Source organism: Sarcophilus harrisii, chromosome 2 (assembly GCF_902635505.1).
Source record: "Sarcophilus harrisii chromosome 2, mSarHar1.11, whole genome shotgun sequence".
Classification (NCBI taxonomy): Eukaryota; Metazoa; Chordata; class Mammalia; order Dasyuromorphia; family Dasyuridae; genus Sarcophilus; species Sarcophilus harrisii.
In genome coordinates, this window is record NC_045427.1 from 292238714 (window position 1) to 292260723 (window position 22010).

The following is a 22010-nucleotide window of genomic DNA, read 5'->3' on the forward strand; positions in this document are numbered from 1 at the left end:
GATTAAAAAAAGATTCACATAAGCTTCCTGTGCATGCCCCAAGCCATCAAAATGGTATTTTCTTGCAATTTATAGCATGTGCTTAATTGATTCTCAACACTACAAGATTTACACATGGCTTATAGCAGAATCCTGGAGATAATCTAAAGAAAAAAAAAATAGGAGGCTACAAAGTTATAAGTAAATGAGGGAATGGATTTTTAAAGCACAAAAATTATTCCTGAATTTATAGTTGAAATTTATATAGCTTTTTATATAGTTTATGTTTACTTATTTGTGTACCCATACATGTTGCCAGTACTTTTCAGAGAATGACCTTGAATAAATGCTCATTGATTTGACTGATTGATTGATTGCATCATGTTCTGCCTTCCAGTGGAATGTAAGCTCCTTGAGAGTGCAAATTTATTTCCTTTTATATAACTTTGAAATTTAGAACAATTTGGCACTGATAGATATTAAATGAACATTTGTTTAATTGAATTGAATGCCCAACTAGGACATTAAATCATATCATTGATATAGTTCTCTTCAGACAGTCCTCATTTATTTCCAGTGGAAATAAAATGGGTTGCAAATGACTTTATGGTACAATCCTACTTAAAAGAATGATGTATTTGCCTAAGGAATGAGACATTTTGATAACTTTGCCTTGTGTATAAATTGTTTCCAAAGAGGTGGTTCTTGCCCTCAAATCTTGCTTTGACAGATCATATTTATCTCTGTGACTGGATTAAGTACCACTTCTTTGAGTAAAGGGCTATAGTTACTTTGAACAATTAGCTTCGATTATTTTAACATTTCTAATACTAGAGTAATTTTGAATGTAATGCTTACAATCTTTAAGGTGAACAAAGGTTAATGAAATAGTACTCAATTCATTTTGGAGCAATTATTAATGATTGTTTATGAAAAGTGTGTGTGTATGTGTGTGTGTGATCAAGGTAATTGTTTCCTTATGTATATGCTTCCTTATGCTGTGAGGGAGGCACCCATCTGATAGAGAAAAGGGAAAAGAAGGAAGGAAGGAAGAGCTCCTAGACAGAAATATGATAAAGGATACTTGCAGTCATCTGACCCCACTGACCCAACAAGTAAAAGTTGGGAAATACCTTTCATTCTTCTGGATTAAAGGACAGGAAATAGCAGAAATTTGGATGTTGGCATCTGGAATGGAAAATAGTCTCTTCATATTAGAATTAAGAAAAATAGTAAAATTAAACTCACAGGAGTTTCCTCTAGACTCATTCAGAGGAAATGAGGTTTATAATAATAATAACAATAACGATAGCTGACGCTGTTATAGCTTTTAAGATTTTCAAAATTCTTTTCTTAAGGTGGTCCTATGAAGTATGTAAGTAATAGAAGTGTTATTCTCATTTCATTTTAATATTGCTTTTTAAAATTATTTTTTCAATTATCAAGTGTTTGTTTTATCTTATCTTCTCCCAGTTACTGAAGAGAAAGAAAAGAAGGCAAGAGAGAAAGGAAAGAAAAGAAGAAAAAAGAAAGGAGAGAAGAAAGGAAAGACAGAAGTAAATATTTCTTTTTTTTTTTAATTTAATAGCCTTTTATTTACAGGATATATGCATGGGTAACTTTACAGCATTAACAATTGCCAAACCTCTTGTTCCAATTTTTCACCTCTTACCCCCCCACCCCCTCCCCTAGATGGCAGGATGACCAGTAGATGTTAAATATATTAAAATATAAATTAGATACACAATAATTATACATGACCAAAACGTTATTTTGCTGTACAAAAAGAATCAGACTCTGAAATATTGTACAATTAGCTTGTAGGAAATCAAAAATGCAGGTGTGCATAAATATAGGGATTGGGAATTCAATGTAATGGTTTTTAGTCATCTCCCAGAGTTCTTTTTCTGGGCATAGCTGGTTCAGTTCATTACTGCTCCATTGGAAATGATTTGGTTGATCTCATTGCTGAGGATGGCCAGGTCCATCAGAACTGGTCATCATATAGTATTGTTGTTGAAGTATATAATGATCTCCTGGTCCTGCTCATTTCACTCAGCATCAGTTCGTGTAAGTCTCTCCAGGCCTTTCTGAAATTATCCTGTTGGTCATTTCTTACAGAACAGTAATATTCCATAATATTCATATACCACAATTTATTCAGCCATTCTTTTAGCCACTACAAAAAGGGCTGCCACAAACATTCGTGCACATACAGGTCCCTTTCCAGAAGTAAATATTTCTAAAATGGTTATGTTAAAAAAAAAACATTTCATTCTACAAAATCATCTATCACTTTTCTGTCATCAGGTGGGCAATACTCTTTTCCTCTGGAGTCATGGTTTATGATTCAGTTGATCAAAGTAGTGAAGTCTGCTCATTAAGTCTGTATCAGTTCATACAAAGCTTTTCATTTCTCTTTGAAACCATATTTTCCCTCCCTTATAGAATCATAGAGGAAGAATTTGGTTACTTTCATATACCATGATTTCTTCAATTACTGTCGAATCAAAGGGTAATCCTTTAGTTTCTAGTTCTTTGCCACTCCCCAAAGAGCTGCTATAAATATTTTGGATTATGTAGAATCTTTTTTTTTTTCTTTGATAACCTCTTTAAAAATCTTTTTTTGAATAATTCTACATTGCTTTCTAGAGAAGTTGATCCCATTATATGATTGAAGAAACTGACAGTGGATTTAAATGACTTGTCTAGAGTCATAGGATAAGTGGTAGAACTAAAATTTAGAAGAATGGATTCCCATGGAGGCAAGTGTTTGCCTGAGATACTATTAATCTCTTTAGGTTGATAAGGATCTTTGTTGAGTTAATTAAAGATCCATGCCTTAGAAGCTACCAGTCTAAGTAGTGATCAGAGAAAAACAGAAAGAGAATTGTCTCTAAAACACATTTGGGAAGTTATATGATTAGTAGAGGTCAGTACTCTCTTTATTTTTGCTTGCTGAATGAATGTAATTTCCTTATTTTCTTTAATCCAATCTTTTCACCTTTATTATTTTTTTAAAGCATATTTTTTCTAAAAATATATAACTTCTTTGGAGCCATTGCTTACAGTCATCCCATGTAACTAATCTATATCTAGATTTAGATATACTTTCTAGAGAGTTAGCTGTTCTCAGAATTTCTCCAAATCTTTGCCTTCTTCTGGTGGTAGAAAAGAACCTTAAATTATATCTTGGCAATGCATTTTAATTCACTAGTCTTCTTTCTTACTACATTGTAGATTTTGTGTCCCAGAATTTTTTAAGATAAAAATGGCCCTAAGTGGCACCATTACCTACCATGAGGAATCAATATACTTTTTATAGAATCAAAGGATCACAGATTTTAGAGCTAGACAGAAATTGGAGGGACATGGGGGGAGGGGAAGTATTGGTTCTAGAGGAAGGACACTTGTATTCAAATCCCACCACTGAAAGTGAGTAACTCCCTTAAAATTTACTTTCTTTAGCTTCAAGATGAGGAGGATTGAAGAAATAGACTTGATGGTCTTTTGCAGAGATCTATGATCCTATATTCATCTATTTCATTTAATATTTGAACATTTAAGGTGTGAATATAGCACATTAAGAGTTGAGAAGTTGTAGAAAAAGAACTGGACTCAACAGTTTATTCATATTTGTCTTTAGTTCTCAAGAAAGATCATCATATCAGGGAGATTATGCCATAACATGCATGTGAATTGGATTTAAGTGAGGAAGGTCCAAGGTCACTTGCCTCACTCTTTCCTTCAGAGTCATCTGAGTTCTGGGACAGATATAGATCAGATTAGGATAACGGGACAAAACCCTGAATGCAAACAGTGACCTTGGCCTTTTGAAACCAAGGTCTTTAACAGGTCTCAGTTTGACTGATCACACTTATTCAGAGATTAAGTCTAGTTGGTAACTGAAGCAAAGGATGGCTTTTTTCACTGAGCCAAAACAAACAAGCCCTAAATAAATACGAAAACACACAAATAAATAAATCTGGGAGGGGAAGACCCTCTGGGTTTCTGGTCAAAACTATTTACTTTCACTTTAAGGCAATCCAGACCTAATTAAAGCTTGGGGTTGGCCTGAGACATATCATTGGCCATTCAAAGAGAATCAGAGTGGTTTGGTTTTAAGGCAATATCCTTAAGAGAATAAACTGTTTTGTAAATGCCAAGACATCTTGGGAACTTTCCTCTCTGCCTCCCTCCTTCCCTCCCTCCCTTCCTCCTTTTCTTCCTCCCTCTGTCCTTCCCTCTCTCCTTCCTTCCCTCCCTTTCTTCTTCCCTCCCTCTCTTCCTTCTTTCCTTCCTTCCTTCCTTCCTTCCTTCCTTCCTTCCTTCCTTCCTTCCTTCCTTCCTTCCTTCCTTCCTTCCTTCCTTCCTTCCTTCCTTCCTTCTGTCCTTCTTTCCTTCAATCCTTCCTTCCTTTCCTTGTTTTTAAATTCTCTTTTTAATAATACATTATTTTTGTAAGATTTTGTCACAATTTTTTTCTTCCTCTCTCCCTTACCTTCCCCCTCCCCACACTAGAAAACACTCCGATATAGATCATACGTATAATATTTCCATATGACTCATATTGGGAAAGAAAAATCAGAAAAAAAGGAAAATAACCATGAGAAAGGAAAATACACAAAAATAAAAATGAAAATAGTATACTTCTATCTGCATTCAGTTACCATAGTTGTCTCTCTGAATGCAGATGACATTTTCCATCCAAAGTTTATTGGAATTGTCTTTGATCACTGAATTACTGAGAAGAGTCAAGTCTAAGATAATTGATCATCACATAGTTTTGGTGTTGTTGTGTACAATGTTTTCTTCCTTCTTCTTATTTCACTCATTATCAATTCATGTGAGTCTTTCCAAGCTTTTCTGAAATTGGCCTGTTTGTTATTTCTTATAGAACAATGGTATTTCATTACATTCATGTACCATACTTATTTAGGTACCCCTCAATTCATGGGCTAATTCTTTGTCACCACAAAAAGAGCTGCTATAAACATTTTCTAATTGTAAGCAGCAGCAGAAAACTCTCAGTTTTTGGTATCCTCTTCATTTTGATTATTTTAAAAGCAAACCACCATTTTATTTTTTATATATTTTAAAAGATTATCTTATAATACTTGACAATTTTTGTTTCTATATCCTACTAATTTCTGAAACTTTCCACTCTCCTCTACTTGGAGAGTTGTATCTTATATTCAATATTTTTTAAAAGGAGGGGAAAATGTTTATCCAAATTAATCAATAATTCAATCAAACCTGATTATACAGGTAACATTCAATAGTCCTCCTTTCTCCTTTTCTACCTGTATAATGGAGGAAAGTACATTTGCTCAGTTATTCTTCAGACTCCAGTAATTATAATTATATAACATTATTGTTGCTTAGATTAAATCTATATAACATTGTTATAGTGTAAATTGTTTTCCTCTTTATACCTGCATTGAGTTCTATTTTTCCCATCTTTTAAATTATATTATTGTTTTACACTAATATTTCATTATATTTTTGTACCACAATTTGTTTAACCGAATAATAGCCACTAATTTTCCTTCCATTTCTTTGCTATACCAAAATATATGACTGAATAAATTTTTTTGTTTATATGGGGTCTATCTGTTTTCAACCGTTGGGGGTATATACTGAGCAATAGGATCCTAGGGTCAATGGATTTTTTTTTAACTTTCTAAAACTATAATTCTTAATTGTTCTCCAGAATGGATAAGGTAATACACAGATTGCCTGACATAGTATGAGCTTAATAAATGTTGACTAGATTGATTAATTGCTGGGGCAATATATTAATGAATGTTCTTGAATTTTCTAAACCTTTTCTGTATTGATCATTTTAAATTTTGTCATTTCTGTGGAATTTTCCTGTGGAATGTCCAGGGGAATTTTCAAGATGTGAGGTAAACCCAAATAATCATTTTGATTTATATTTCTTTTCTTATTCATTATTTAGAATAAGCTTTCATTAGATTGCTTATAATTAGTAATTCTTTTTTTTTAAGAACCATTTGTTCATATCTTTTGACAACTAATCAATCAGGTAAGGACTCTTGGTCATGCTGATCAATTTATCTAACACCTTATCCATAATCCCAAACATATATTCATTTGTAAAATATACTGTATATATAAAATAACATTAAATTATAAAAATATAAATTGTATAAAATTATGCAAAATAAAAGTCTCCCCAGTTGATTTTAAATTTTAGATTGCTTCCGCCTTAGCCCAACAGGCATCTAAGCAGTCTTACTTCTTACCTGTCAGCAAGTATTTTAGGGAAATGGTGTTAAACCTAAAAATAAACAAGGGTCACTAAACCATACATAAGGATGCCTTTGGGCCATATATTGACTTACTTTTAAAATATATGTATATTTTATTGTATTTTTGTTTTCTTAAATAATTGTCAATTACATTTTAATCTGTCTTTTTGCTGCACTCAGGAGTGCTACCTTCATTTAAGGGAATGTAAAGCAATCTAAGCATTAGCTCAAGATTAACATGAATATGACTGTTAATCTTCAATATTTAGATAATGAGTTTCAGAAGTTAGTTTTGGGTTATCTGGAATTTTGGATTATTTTCACAACTCTCCAGTTGTTCAATGGGGAAATACTGTATTAGAGAGCTACTAAATTCAAGGAAAGATCAGGTATAAAGCCTCTAGAAATGTAAAGTCCCCCAATTTAAAGTAGTTAGATGCATTACATATTTTGAATTGCATTTTTAAAAAAGCCTGTTCATACAAAGAAGTTACCCCAAAGAGGCAATACATATGGTAGAAAACAAGTCGAATTGGAAATTTAAATGCTGTACTCAGACCTTTGTATGTTGTCTTTGATCTTTGGCAAGTTATTTAACGGAGGCCTCAGTTTTATTCTTTTTTCATCTTCAAAATGAAGAGAGTATACAACGTGAGCATTTTTAAACTTTTTGGTCTCAGAGCCCCATGACACAATTAAAAATTATTGACAACCCCAAAGAATTTTTGTTTGTGAGTTATATTTATTGCTTGCTAGTAATTAAAATTGATAAATAAAAAAAATCAATAAAATAAAACAAACCCATTACTTAGTAACACAAACAGTATATTTTTTAATGGAAATATATGCTCAAAAAAGAAAAGAATAGTGAGGGAAATGTCTTTATTTTGAATATTTTTGCATATCCCTTTAATGCATGGCTTAAGAGCTATTTAAGGTAAAATATTTTAAGAAAATCTGACCCCCATAAAGATATGTAACAGGAAGAGGAAGTAGTATTTTAATAAGCAACTGAGTTCTTAATACTATTATGTAAATGATTTTGACCTTGAGAATTCCTTGAAATTTTCTTAGAAACCCCAGGTGTTTTATGGATCACAGGATCCACCAGACAATATATTTTCTAAAGTCCCTCCCTGTTCTCAAATCTATGATCTTCAAAATCCCTCATCCTTAATTCTGGGAATGTTATGACAGATTTTAGTGATAATAAAGCAAAAAGTTACATATATAGGAAAATATCTTATATAAATGAGCATTTTTGAGGATTTTAATAAATGGAGAAAGAATGTAATGAGTAAAAGAGAATGTTTTACAGAAAAAGAACATCATGAAGATGATAAACTTAGGAAATTATAATAACTATAACCAATGTAATAATAATCTATGATTTCAGAAGACAAGGGATATAAAGTATTTATTTAAGTATCCTACATTTGTTCAAAGTATCCTATAAGTTTCCTGATGGAGAAATAGGGGACACAAAAAGATGTAGAGTTTTTGAATATAGCTAATGAAATTGTTTTGTTTGACTATGAATATTTGTTATAAGGAACTTGCATTTTCTTTTTTTTCCCCAATGGAAAGGGAAGTAAGAAAAAAAAAGATTTCTGTTAATTAAAAAAAATAAATTAAACTTTTAAAAATAGAGATGTGGGGAAATATTGGTAAAGGATACTGTGATTTTCAATGGCGTAGTTTGGTTGCTTCAGTTTCTAATAAGAGAATTCTCACAGGGTGTGTGTAATCTGAAAATGTTTATAATTTAAAAATAAAACATCAATAAATCCCAAAGAAAAGAAATTTGGGCTCAAATGTTAAAACTAGATTTAAGAGAATCAGATTTTAAACCACATTCACCTTTGTCTTAAATTTGGACAAGGTCACTTCTCTTGGGTGACGCTTAGTATTGTTTTGTTTTATTTTGTTTTTGTCAGTCTGTAAAATGAGGGCTAACTATATGATCTCTTTAGATCTAAGGCCATTTCTCATCTGGAAAATAGGCATAATTTTTCATGTCATTTACCTCACAGAATTATTGTGAGGAAGATAATTTGCAAAACTGCACATGCTCTAGAAATCTGAGTTTCTTTTTCTGATTTTTCTTCTTCATCTCCTCCTCCTCTATCTCTTCTTCATCCTCCTTTTTCTCTTCCTCCTTCTCCTCTTCCACATAGGAAACAAAGAAGGTCTTTAGTAATCTGAAGAGAGGTAATGTGGTGTAGGAGCTGGAATGCTAGTTTTGAATTTAGAGCATGCTTTCAAATTTTGATCCTAGCTCTTAACTACTTTTGTGAATTTGGGCAAGTCATTTCACTTGTGTGGGTCTTAGTTTCCTCATGTATAAAATAAGAAGCAGGGACTTGATGACCTATAAGGTCCATTCAAAATTATGTTCCCATGATTTGATCAAGAAGCTACATTTTTTCTACACTGCATCTACAGTTTTCTCCACCTACAGTATTGTGTAGCAATCTAGGTTCATGACTGATTTATAAATCTATCAATCTCAATTTGGAAGCAGGCAAATATAATGATGTTTATTTTAAAGAAATGTTGTAATGAAGTATCTTCTACTGAGAAAATGGTATTCATGTTTTTTTCTAGATATTTTCTATCATGCTACAACAGCCTTCCTATCTGAAAATTCACTCTGCCCCTGTGGCCCTTTTATCTCATTTGTTGAGCTCTTCAAAACTCTTAATTTTATATATAATGTTCAGCAACCATATTTTCATAATTTTTCCCAGTTCTGAGTACTTTCTCCTCCTTGTCTCAAGATACCTACTACCTCCTCCTTTCCCTCACCCCCACACTTTTAGCTTCCCTATTGTGTATTTTCTGTCTTCAATAGACCTTAATGATAAGGACAAAATGTCTTCTATCCTACTTATATTCATATTCCCAGCCCTTAGCACAATGTATATGGTAAGTGCCAAACAAATTCTTGTCTGCTTGCCTTAAAAAACATTTTGGTAGCAGTGAAAAAAAAACAGATCAAATTTCTAATTTCCCCTATTTTAGACCTGTTATCTATAGCTAAAGAGGCAACAGTGTGTTTAAAAAAAATTGATATTTAGCTTTGAAGCCAAGAAGTTCTAAGATTTGCCTCTGACATATTCTGTCTGTCGTTATCATGGACAAGGATTATGGCTAAACTTTATCTTCTTAACTCCTAACATAATGGTCAAATATGAGGTCTCCAGACTGCATATGGTCCACTATACTCTTGAGTGTAGTCTGAATCAGATTCTGATCTTAATGTGTAAAAATGAAATCTATAAATATGGATTGTTTTCTAAGTTAATATGTGACATACAAGAATCCTTATGTATAATTTATTCCCCCACATTCTATTTGAGTTTGATGTCAATCTTAAATTGTAGAGAAGATGCTGACCTACATTTATATATGTTGTTGTTTCCATCTAAGATTTCCTTATACCAGTGAAATCATAGTTTAAATCTCCATTTTTTTTTCAGGTAAAGGTGGTAGGAGTAATGGTGGTGATCATAATAATATCCATTACATTATATTTCACCAACAGATACAAGGGATAGTTCACAAGTGGAAAAAAAGGAAAGCTTTCATGATGTTTTCATGGTACTTGAAAAGTGAAAGACAGTTCTTATATAACAGGTGGCCATAAGAAAGGATAAATAAACACAATTGGAATAAGGGAGATGGGAACATTTAAAACAGAACTTGGAAAGAATGGTGCTTTTAAGAAGAAAACCAAAATTTTAAATTTCAAATATACAGCTGAGCTTTCTCTTTACTGATTCTCTAATAGTCTAACTTCCCCTTACTGCACTACCCCCTCAAAAATCACTGTTAAGAGATAATGTTGCCCATAATATTCTTGCAATGTAGTAGGGTGGCAAAATAGTTAACCACCTGGATTCCAGCCCCAGCCCCTTCCCCATCCCATTTCAAAACTGGATCATGTGATAATTTGGTTTCTTTCCACTTCCTTATTTTATGGCTCTTATTTACCCCTACTGTGCACAATGGGGAACCTAAATGAAGGCAAAAGCTGAAGAAACAAACAGCTCAGGCATGTCTCCTTTGAATTCTTTGTGAGCAACTCAACCTAATTTATAAGCCTTGAACTCAAGTTAGCAGTATGTTTATTGTACTCTTTTTTTCTTTTTAATACTGATCTCATTACAAAGATAAAACAATATGATTTAACTTTTTGAACTCCCCCCCAAAAAAGTTCAATAAAGGGGAAAAAAAAATCTGTTGGCTTCATAGATTCCCTCAGAATTGAAGGGGACCTTTCCTTATTTGTCATTGAAGGAGAGAATAAAAACACTGAAATGTAATTTATCGAGTCAGAGATTTAGAAAAGATTGGTCTAAGAATTCTTAATCTCGTGTGTATGTGTGTGTGCTGGTTCCATTTAGCAATAAAATGAAATGTATGGACTCTCCTCAAAATAATGTTGTTGCTTTAAATGTTTTAAATGGAAAGGAATGCTAAATTTCAGTTAGAGATTTAAAAAAATGATGTTTTTTTTCTTATCCAAATTCATAGATTTTTTTGAAATCTATACACTGATTTGAGGTAAAGAACCCCTAATCTTATTTTAATATGTTACTTATGGTAGGTCACAGAACAATTTAATGGCAGAATTAAGCTCAGAAACCAGGTTTCCTATTTAGTCTACTGATATCTCTTCTTGGCCTTGAATAATTTGCTTAATATGGATAGTACTAAGTAATCTATGAAAACAGTTCATGTAGCTTTAAAAAAAAAAATTCTGTGAGCTTGATTCCAATGATTTTATTTTTTCTTTTTGGATTTTAATTTTAATTTTGTTTGAGAGAAAGAAAATGTCTTTGGTTGTATATGTGTGTGTGTGTGTGTGTGTGTGTGTGTGTGTGTGTGTGAGATATACATCTATTTAGCAATCAGATGAAATGTAAGGACTTCTCAAAATAATATTTGTTTGTTTTAATGGAAGGAAATGCTATGTTTCAGTTAGTGATTAATAAAAATAAAGATTTTTTTTTCTTATCCAAATCCATGGATTTTTAGAAATCTATCCACTGATTTGGAGTAAAGAACACTAATCTTATTCTAATTTGTCACTTAAGTCACAAAGCATTTTAGTAGCAGAATTACACTTAGAAAACTAGGTTTGCTTTTTATTATACTAATGACTCTGATTGTCCTTGAATAGTTTGCTTAATATGGTACTAAGTAGCTTATGAAAACAGTTTATGTAGCTTTAAAAAATCTGTTTCATTTCAATGTTTAGATTTTTTGTTTTGGATTTTAGTTTTAAAGAGAGAGAGAAAATGTGTGTGTGTGTGTGTGTGTGTGTGTGTGTGTGTGTTTACTATAGTAGAAAAATCTGCTCTGACACTATATAAATATGGCTTTTTGCAGAAAAAAAAGTGTGATCATAACATGCCAGGTAGAATGAGAGTCTTATGGTAACCTGAGAATTGAAGGTGAATCCTTCAGTCATTTGAACCTCCTACTAATCTTTAGAGGAGAAATGTATTTGACAGAATTTCTTGCTACTTGTATATTAGTTATATCATTCTTATAATCATTTAAATTTTAAGATAAGATATAAAGAAACATTATTTCTGCTTAATTTTTATTAATGTTATTTCATTAACTTTTTTAGATCATCAAGTATTATTGTTCTTCCTCCTACTCCCCTCACATCCATATTTCCTCTTTTGGGGTCTATGGAGTGGGGGAGGGGAGGTGGAGCTTTTTAACAAATAAGTATAGCCAAATAAAACATCTTCTCACATTGAATACTGATCATGTCCAAAAGTGTATTTTCTTCTGGGTAGTGTTGCTTATTCTTTGCAGGTAGCTTAAATTCTTTAACACATTTTCAAGAATCATGACAGATTATTGTTAATGTGAGTTATTAAGCATTTGAAAATTGTTCATTGTACAATTTTAATATTATAGTATTCATTGTTTTCCTGATTGAATCTTCCCAGATTTCTCTGAGGCTATCTCTTTAATAATTTCTTACAGAACAATAGTATTCCTTTACATTCATTTGCCAAAATTTATGTGCCATCAATTGATGGTTACTTCCTTGGTTTATAAGTATCTGTCTGACATAATTTCCTTTCTTTTCTGTCCTGGAATTGTTAGGAGCATCCCTATCCCATTGTACATGTAAGATCTAGTGTGCTGAAGCAACAGAATCCTGCTTTGTTGATACTGGGACCCGGGCTGGGGCCTGGACTGAGCTGGGATACCATGCTGGGCTCCCATCCTATTGCCATAGACCTTTTGTGCTGACCTTCCAAGTCATCTTTGGTGTCTCTGGGCTGATGGGTCTGAAAGCCACCAGTACTGTCTATGATTAAGACCTCCTCTGAGGTTGGGGCTGGGGCTGGGGTTTGGGCCTGACCCCGGGTCAGAGCTTTTCTGATGACCTTCTAAGCTGTTTTTGACTGAAAAATGTTATACTCTGGCTTTTTGGTTGTTCTAGCACTTTAAAAATTGTTTAGTCATTATTTAATGGAATTTGGAATAGTTTGGGGGAGAGGTTGGACAAGTTCCTACCTTTACCAACCTGAGTGCATATACAATTTTCCACAATTATAATCCACAGAAACTTTTGAAAATAAGGAAGGGAAGCATATATATATATATATATATATATATATACATATATATATATATATGTGTGTGTGTGTGTGTATATGCATGTGTGTGTGTGTGTGTGTGTGTGTATTCTTTTAGAAGATCTATTTTTAAAATTTCAAAAGATAAAATATTCTATAAACAACTTGGGGAAGGGTCATATAATTTTGAAAAAAAATTTCAAGTATTTTGCTTCATCACCTAACATGATTGCTTGACCTCCAGTCCTTCCTTTTATTAGTGAAAATCAAGTGTATGTGTACTAGCACTTTAAGTTTTGTACCACCAAAATATGTGGCTGGACAAAATGAAAGTTTGAACCAATGAGCTTTAACTTGTGCATGGAGATGGGAGTTTTGCCATCTAAACTGATGTAAGTAACATATATTTTGTCCCTCTCTAGTAGGAAAAAAAGAAACTTTTTGCTTCAGCAATGTGCTAAATAGTTCTCTTAATGAAATATTTTTGTGACCAAGTTTGCCAAATAGAAAAGAGGCCAATGTAATCAAAACCAAATGATGTTCTGAGTAACAGAAATGAGAGTCAGTGGATCAATTAAGTGTAGAAAATGTTTTCAACTTCTTTCAGGTACAGGAAAAATGATCTCCTACTCTCCACTCCCCCCATCTTTGAATATTCCTGGTACTTGTCATGTAAAAGTCTCTTTATATATATCCATACATAGGTATCCATGCCTATGTATATATAATGAAATTATAACCTATTGTGGGAAATTTTACAAATTTCTCATGAAAATCAAAAGCAATAACATATATAAAATGTTTAGCCAATCTCAAATCCCCATATCTATGATAGATACTATTATTAAAATATTTAGTAGACCTCAAAAATCCAAGTAAAAATATTCACCAATTTGTTTTAGATTCCCTTTTCCTTGGAACTACTCCTTCTCTTTTTAAAAATATATGCTCTGTCTCCTTTTTCTCATATACATTACCCTCTCTTCACTCTATACTTTTTCTCTGTACTTTTAAAAAATTTAAAAATCTGCTTATTGTTGTTTTGATAACTACAAAGTAAACTTTTCTTAGTGAAGGGAGACTAAAATGACCATCACCCCCACCACAGTTTAGTGACTTTAAAGTCTTTAAATAATTTTTTGTTTATATATATATTTTTTCTTTTTTTCTTTTTTTAAATAGGCAAAAAACACATGCCATACAGTAATGAATCTAAATTATGGAGAAGTTGGTCAAAAGCAAAAAAAATGTGCATTACATTGAAGTTTCTTGAAATCGAGGTTTTATAAGGATAATTCTGAAAACTTATAAATGATTGTACTGAAAAAGGTGCAGGTTACATTTTCTCCCCCTTTTTAGTATGTCAATATAGTTTTCAAAAGTTCTAAACATCACTCTGACACATTTCTATTGCATTATTTCCCATGCAAAATGCAAGAATATTGAGATTTGTCCTAGATTTTTTTAAAAGCAAAACTAATGTTTGACATAAGCATTTGTAATATTTCTTGTTGCTACTATCCCCATAATATGACTGTAAATTATAATTATATCACTACATTTTAAAAAAGCAGATTCAGGGAAGTATAGGATATAACAAGAAATAAAGTACATTTTTCATTCCCTTGGCATGCTTAAATTCTAGTAATGTCAGAGAGAATTATATATATATATATATATATATATATATATATATATATATATATGCAAAACAAAAGAAAAATAGATCACTGCTTCAATCTATTGCTGTGTAAGTTCTTATTACCCTGTAATATTATTCAACCTTTTCTTTGTCTAACCTCTACTTAGGCATCAGGAGGTCAATAAGTGCTATCAGGCAGCCTGAGCTTTATTTCTCTCATCTCTATGCAGGTATGAGGTGCTTAATAAATGCTCATGTGATGCATGAGTCTATCTTTGCATGACCTTTTTCTCCCATTTGGACTTAATTTTTACTGTCCATAACTTCCAGGTGTCCCTCATTTAGTTATATAAAAATATAATATCAAGGTGGGATTGAAGCTAATTCATTCTTATATTGGAATTGAACTTTTCTTCTCTGCTCTGATCCTTAATATTTCCTATCTACCCTGCCCCACCCCCACTCAGTCCTACAAAAGTATTCCTTTAATGGAATATTTCTTTCCCAGAAAGGAAATAGAACTACCTAGTATGCACTAATAATTCCTAAGTGATAGTCTTGCAGAAAAATTGGTAAATTGATATTACTGGTTTTGTCTTGTATCTATAGTATAAAGTTCAGTATGAATCACATGTAGCCAGAGAATAATGCATAACTATTGATTCTGATTTTCTCCCCTTTCTTCAGGCTGTATTGTAGTCCCTAGCCTTGATGTTAAAAGTTAAGATGGATGTTGGGTATTATTATCTAGCAGAAAGAGTAAAAAAAAAATCAATTTTCTCTCTCAGCACCTCATTCCATTGCCTTCGAATGGCTAGGCAGTGCAGTTGAAACAGCTGTTAGCATAAAATCATTTATAAGATGCTATTATGACATCTTTTGGCTGAGGAATACATTATTTTATGCTCCTTGTTGCTCTTTATATCAATTTTATGATTAAAGATACTTAGAGCATGGAAAGCAATCAATTTTTTAATGAGAATAATTTTAGAAGGCATCTTTGAGGAAATGTGGTAGTGACATTAGAATGTTTCTGAAGTCAGTCTCCTTCCTAATAATATGAGAAGATGAAAAATAACAATAGCCTTTTTATTATTTGGATTTCCCTCACAGTTGGCCAGGGTTTTCAGAAAAAGGCTTACAAATAAGAAAAATTGATGGATCTACTGAGAGTCAGAAAACCTGAGCCTTCTTTTTTAGTCCTAGAATTGATTTCTGGCATGAGGGTGTGTTAATTTCTTTATAATCTGTGTTTCTCAATTTCATCAATTTTGGAATGGGATTACAGCATTTGTGCCTTCTTTTTAAGTCAATAGATGGCAAGTTCCTCAGAATAAGGATAATCACTTGTCAACATCAAACATCCAGAGAGTAAACTGTAAAATTCAGATCTATTCTAATGTTAAACTCCGAGGGATAGGGAAAATTGAGGAAAACATCAAACCACCTGAATTCTTTTTAGAATTAGGTCAGGGTTCAATACTCTGAACTGAACCCAAATTTCAAACTATATAGTTTTTATACGGAGATTAGAAAAAAAACAAACCATATAAAGGGGATCCACAGAGAGGAGAATGGGTTGGAGGGGAGGGAAGGAACAAATATGCTATTATTTCAGGTGTGGGAACACCAAGCAATTTGGTGGAAAAGTGAATAGATTATTCTGCCTGGAGTCAGGAACACCAGAGTTCAAGTCTTACCTCAAGTACTTACTAGTTTTGTGATGCTGGGCAAGTCACTTCACCCTTTCTGACTCCGTTTTTAAAATAAGCTAGAGAGAGAAATGACAAACTACACCAGTATTTCTGCCAAGAAAATCACAAATGGGGTTACAGAGTCGGAAATGACTAATAATAAATACCTACCAGAAAGGAAAAGTATTCCACTTCAAATCCAGCAAAAAATGTGCTAAAGCAGGGAGGACACATGCCTCCAGACTAAGATGCTAATGTAACCAAAACTGTGTTAAGAGAGGCATGGAGCTCAGGAGTAGTGAGGAGATAAGCCCTGAGTGTACTGTCATGATAGGAACAATATTTCCTGTGGTCCTGCACTATTTCCTAGGCTAAATTAGATTCCTAAGCTAGATTTTCCAGAAGTAAACAAAAAAAAAATTGAAACAGATATGGATAGTTAATTTTCTCAGGGGTTGGCTGCTTAGGAAATTTATGAGCTTACTTGTGGCCTAAGCACATAAGCCAAAACACAAGAAGGAACGATTTATTTATCTGTTTTCTAACTGAAAGACTAGTATGGCCAACACAGAAGCATGGAAGCTATACCTAACTAAAACAATGTTGTTGTTGTTGTTGTTGTTGTTGTTGTTGTTGTTGTTGTTGTTGTTGTTGTTGTTGTTGTTGTTGTTTCCCTTTTATCCTTGAAAATATCATAAAAGAAAGTTTTCTTTTTTTTAAAGTAATCTATGACTATCTCCTTTCATTATATCTCTGAATCAGAAACACCAGATCAGCCTGAATTAGACCCAGCATATATAATAGACTGTGCATAGCTCTAGACATCACATTCCAGGAAGGGTATTGATAATCAGGATAGTATCCAATGGATGACAACCAACAAGATGAACTCACAAGGCTGTGAGTTCACATGATATGAAAATTGTTTAAATGTACTGACAATACTTAGCTTTAAAAAACAGAAGATATGATAACTATCTTCAAATATTAGAAGAGTCATCACCTGGAAAAGAGAATAGATTTATTCTGTTAAGGAAAGAACTGCCAATAATGTGTGGAAGTAATATACATTTAAAAAATAGGTTTTATATATGTGAAATAAACAAACAAAAAGAGAATAATCAAAAACTCAAGTTTCTTAATAATTGGATTCTAACATGGAATGGACTGTTTGGGAAAATAATGACTTCCCCCTCACTGGAGATCTTCAAACAAAGACTGGATAATCATGGCAATGTTATAAGAAAAACATGCATGCTTAGGTATTGGGACTACATGGTTTTAGAGATTCTTTCAACTTTGAGATTCTGTGATCTTGTAAAGGAGCTATGAGTTCTCTGCTTAATTAAAATATTTTAGATGAAACTCTTTCCCCCCTTTCTGTCAAGAATTTATTTAAATATTAGACATTTTTAGGATGATTTTGCTAGAGAATTAATATGTAGAAATGAGGTCTAGTTTAGGAACTTAAGAGGAGTACTATAGTATTTCCTGTCTGTTTTTTGAGGAAAAACCTAATTTCATCTTCAACCAAAGAGTATTAATGTGATTTGATGGTAAACATAAAAAATACCTAGCAGAAAACTTGTATTTGGTCAGGTTTGGACTTATATTTAATAGTGACTTAAAATAGACTTCATGAGCATTATTATGTGTGCAATACCTATTTGAATGATCGCCACAGATATATTCACACATAAACATTATTAAATTGGATTCTTCAATTATATTTAGTTATACTATATTTATAAACACATTTCATACAGATGAATTTGTTTTTTATTATTTCTAAAAATTTTATTTGATTTGAATTTGAGAAATAAAATAAGTATTTCCATAATAAAGTAGAATAGAAAAAAGATGACTATACATTAAACTGCTTATCTCTTATATACAACTTACATTCCTTTTAAATACATAATAAAGTTATATAACTTTATTATTTTTTTCTTTTTTCTTACCTCTCCCCCTCCCTAGAGATAGTTATCATTAGATATAATTATATTTGTGTGTGCTGATAATGAATTCTTATCCTAAAATCTTGTCTTTACATTTATCAAATGCAAAGTTACTTTACACATTTTTGCTATAAATTGTATACTACTCTGTTCCTTGATCTATCTTTCTGTTTCTTAGTACAAGATGGTTTTGATAATTACAGCCTTATAATATAGCTTAAGATCTGATACTGCCAAACCTCCTGCCTTTACATTTTTATTAGTTTTTAAAATATATTCTTAATGTTTTGTTCTTCCAATGAATTTTCTTATAATTTCTGGTAATTTAATTGGGATGACAATTATACCACTTATAAGAAAAAAATTTTTTATTGCTCTGCATGATATAGTAAAGACAAAGATGTTACCGGAGAAAAATCTGTGATAATACTATGAAATTTATAGCATTAATATGGATAAAAATGGAACAAATCCATCCACAATAGCTCACTTATTGTGATTGTAGATTATGTATAATTCCCTTGTGTATGCTAGTTAAGGCTGAACCAGGCTACAAAAACATTCTGAAATTTTGTGTTTAGGAAAGCAGTAATTTCTGTGAATATCCTTAATGTGAATTTTTTCACCTAGCACAGTGATTGGCACAAAGTAAGTACTTAATAGCCAGAGATTCGCGTCCTTCTTTCTTTCTTTCTTTCTTTTTCTTTCTTTCTTTCTTTCTTTCTTTCTTTCTTTCTTTCTTTCTTTCTTTCTTTCTTTCTTTCTTTCTTTCTTTCTTTCTTTCTTCCTTCCTTCCTTCCTTCCTTCCATCCTTCCTTCCTCCCTCCATTCCTCTCTCCTTCCCGTCCTCCCTCCCTCCCTTCCTTCTTCCCTCTCTCTTTCTGTCTCTGTCTGTCTCTTTCTCTCTGTGTGTGTCTCTCTGTCTCTGTCTCTGTATTTTTTTATTTTATTTCCCCTGAGGGTTTTTTCTAAAGATGGGAAATCTATGTTTTCTTTAACAAGATGACTTTTATGGAAATGTTTTGCATAACTTCACAGGTGTTTATTTTTTTAATGGAGGTCTGGGGGTGGGGATAAGGGAGAGAATGTGGAAATCAAAAGTTTTAAAAACAAGAGTAATTCTTAAATAAATAAATAAAGAGGGAGGAGTACTTTTAGAAATTAATGCATTCTTCCCACTAACCTCCTCCATTGAGCAAATTTTAAAAAGAACTTAAAAATAAGTCCATCAATACATATCTATATAGTATGGCAAACGAATTCTCATATTAGATATATCTGGAAATGTATATCTTTCTACATTTTAAGTTAGTCGCTACACTTTCAGATGAATGGTGTATATCATCTTATTCTATTAAACTCATGGTTATCATTGCACTTATCGGACTTTCTAAAGACTTTCAAAATAATTTTGCTTCTATGACATTACTATTGTTCTAGTTCTGTTCACTTCGGAAATACATCATGCTATCTGAATTTTGCTTGGACAATTGGACTGCCCAGAAGTTACTAAAGTTATTCTCCTGCAGACTAGATCTGAGTTTGTCTGGGATGGGTATTGCAGATCTGAAAAGTGCTTCCCCAAATATTTCAGTGGGACTCCATGGACTTTGCCCACAGCTCTGCCCTCTGTGCTTATCAGATGCTTTTTTCCCCAGTATCTCTGCAGTGCTGTAGAGGGCCATCAGTGGATTTCTAAGTTTTAATGGAGAATGGAGAAATATATAGATGATTTTTCCCCCTTAAAACACATCTCTGGGATCCAATGAAATCTTTTTTTTTCCTGAGTCAATTGGGGTTAAGTGACTTTCCTAGGGTCACACAATGAGGACCAGATTTGAACTTAGGTCCTCCTGACTTCAGGGCTGGTGCTCTACCTACTATGCCACCTAATTGCCCCCAATGAATTCTTTTATGTGGATCTGGGACCCTCATATATTAGCATGTAAAACATCTTCTACTATTACTCCAATATTTGGATCCTTGACAGCATCTTTTGAATCACTCTCTTCTCTTGATTAAATATGTATTGAAGGTCACAGAACCCTAGGAATCAAAGACTATGAAACCCTAGACATTTTGTAAGTTCTATTTGTTTAGTGTAGATTCCATCAATTAATATGAGGGGAAAATATTTACTCATGTATGGAACTGGAAGTTATTAATGTGATTGTGGGCAACTAGGTAGTATGGTGAACATCGAGCTAAATCTGGAGTCAGGAATACCCAAGTTCAAATCTATAGCCTCAGATACTTAGATATGACCCTAGGCAAGTTATTTAATCTCTGCTCAATTTTCTCACATGTAAAATGGAAAATATAATAGTACCTGCCTTCCAAAATTGTGGGGAGGATCAAATGAGTTAATATTTGTAAAGTGCTTTGCAAACCTTTAAGTGCCATGCAAATGCTAGCTATTATTATAGCTATTATTTTCATAGAATAATCATTACCATATAGTTATTGTTACAACCAAATCCTAATATATATGTACATCTATATGTGTGTATACATATATATATATATATATATATATATATATATATACATACACAAACACATGCACACACATATTCACTTATATTTGTATGTCCTATTTTGTTTGTGAGCATTGGGATTTAATTCTCTTGAAAGTAAATTTTTTTTCATTGGAAAAACAATGAGGTTATATTTTAATTCAGTCCTCAGTGTCCATGCCAGAGGAGTGACTGGTTTGAAGGCAAAATCATTTTATAATAACATGCATTTGGTATTTTAGAGACAACTCATTGGATAGGAGCCAAGATGAATTATGCTTTATTCTGTGTCACATTCTAATTATTCTTTGTCATTGAATAATTTATTCCACAAAATTCCACTTACTGATCATCCAGAATATTTAGGATATGCTTTTGAGTTTGTCTACATAGAAATATATTCAATGACATATGATATTTAAGAAGGGAAGAATAGCTATGAAAGCTTCTATAAGAAAATAAAGAATTGTACAATGTCATATTGAACTGTCTTTTAAGAAATTATTTTTTTCCATCTAGAGTGACCCAGGCATCTAAATTGAACTTTTTCAAAATAAGAATCATTACCCTGGGAGTGTTTTGGGGAACTCCTGAAAGTTATTTGTAACCAAAAAAAAATTATAAAAAATTAAGGTATTGTTTTAGAATTTTTTTCCTCAACATTTTGCAAATTGGAAGATGAGTGAAATGAACAATATTTAAAAATATTGAACAATATTTAAAAATACAAAATTTACTCTTCATATTTTAAGTCATAAAAACAAGAGTCTACTTCAAGTTTTTATAATTTAAATTGACAAATTAATTTTAAATATTTTATTCTTAGTGGTCAGATTAAAGAATCTCTTCATCAATCACAACAATCAAAAAACAAGCATTTTCTACTATATCTTTTTATGCCTTACTAACAGCCTTTTTTACATCCTACCAGTTTAACTTAGTCATTTCAAAGGAGTACAGGAATAAGGTTAGGGATTGAACTAGAAATTAGACTTGTAATTTTATCATCATAGTGAACACCCGGGTGAGGAAATTCCCTTTACCACCGTAGGCTGGCATTCTGTCACTTAGAGGAAGTTACCTAGAATAATGAGAATTTATGTATTTCGTTCAAGGTCAAACAACTAGTATCTATCATAAATGAGGCTTAAATTTGGACCTTTTGGGTTAAATGCTAGCTCTCTATCCATTATGGTGTACTTTTACTTTTGTAAAAAAGGAGTTAGAATGTCAAAAAAAATCACCCTTCTCCCTATATTGTAGTTCTTATTAAATGAGTTTCTATGATATAGCTAAAAAACCAAACAAAACTCTTGCTGGTGATCAAAGTGC